Below are 1003 nucleotides of genomic sequence, written 5' to 3'. Positions count from 1 at the left end.
TAAGGATACTCCAGGTCAGTCCCACCCTGAAGCACAAGCATCCTGACTTGTCTTTATCATATAGTCACCATCCCAGGCCAGCACTGAATTTAATCAGATACCAAGCAGTGTTTTTAATACTGTTAATGGGTTTGCTCTCAAAAACCACCCACCACTTCTCCGTTGTGTACTAGTTAATAACACAGGATGTCCCAGTGGGAACTCAACAGTGGAGCACAAATGGCTAAAGTAAGGTATCTTTTTTTAAGACAAAATGCAGATTTATCTAGCTTATAAATTTGGGGATGACTCCTTTTGTACAATTACATTAAGATACTATTTAAATAGTTCGAAAATATTTACTTAGGATGCCTACAGTTGCAAGGAAGAAAAAAACCAAAGTTCCTGAAACAGGAAATTGGCTCATTATAAAATGAAAGGTAAACTGGGCTTTCAGGATTGATTAATCATGTTACTCCAGCTCCGTGTATCTGTAATTTTCTCATCTCTGCCCTCCTGTGTATGCTGGCTTTCTTTTCAGACTGGAACTAAGGGTCTATTTCTAGACCTCACTCCATACACATTATCATTCAGAAAAAAACACTTCCTGTTACCTCCCTTAAGTGGGAAAATCTCCCAGAAGCCTGAGCATATTTCTCCTTGCATCTCATTAATGTAAGATTTGACATATGCAAGATCCTTAACCTGTCCCTATGTCCTGATTTTCTGAACCAGTCACTGATAAGAACAGTCACCATGATTGGCTCAGACAAATCAGAGTTTAGCCCAGAACCCAGAGTCCACTCCGCAAACAGCATGGTTGCTATACGATGTGTGCAAAGGAGTTGGCCACAATGTCCACAACAGGTCTGTACATAGCATTTTGGAACTTGAGTATTGTTTTCAAGAAACAGAGACTCAGACTACCTACAAAATAAGGTGTTTCTTTTAGGATGTATCTGTAGCAGACCTAGAACAGAAAGTCAGCAGAAACTGAGGTGGACTAGGTCCAAGTGTTTGCTCT

The sequence above is a fragment of the Mesoplodon densirostris genome, chromosome 4 (assembly GCF_025265405.1).
Source record: "Mesoplodon densirostris isolate mMesDen1 chromosome 4, mMesDen1 primary haplotype, whole genome shotgun sequence".
NCBI classification, from domain to species: domain Eukaryota; kingdom Metazoa; phylum Chordata; class Mammalia; order Artiodactyla; family Ziphiidae; genus Mesoplodon; species Mesoplodon densirostris.
This window is presented reverse-complemented; position numbering follows the sequence as displayed.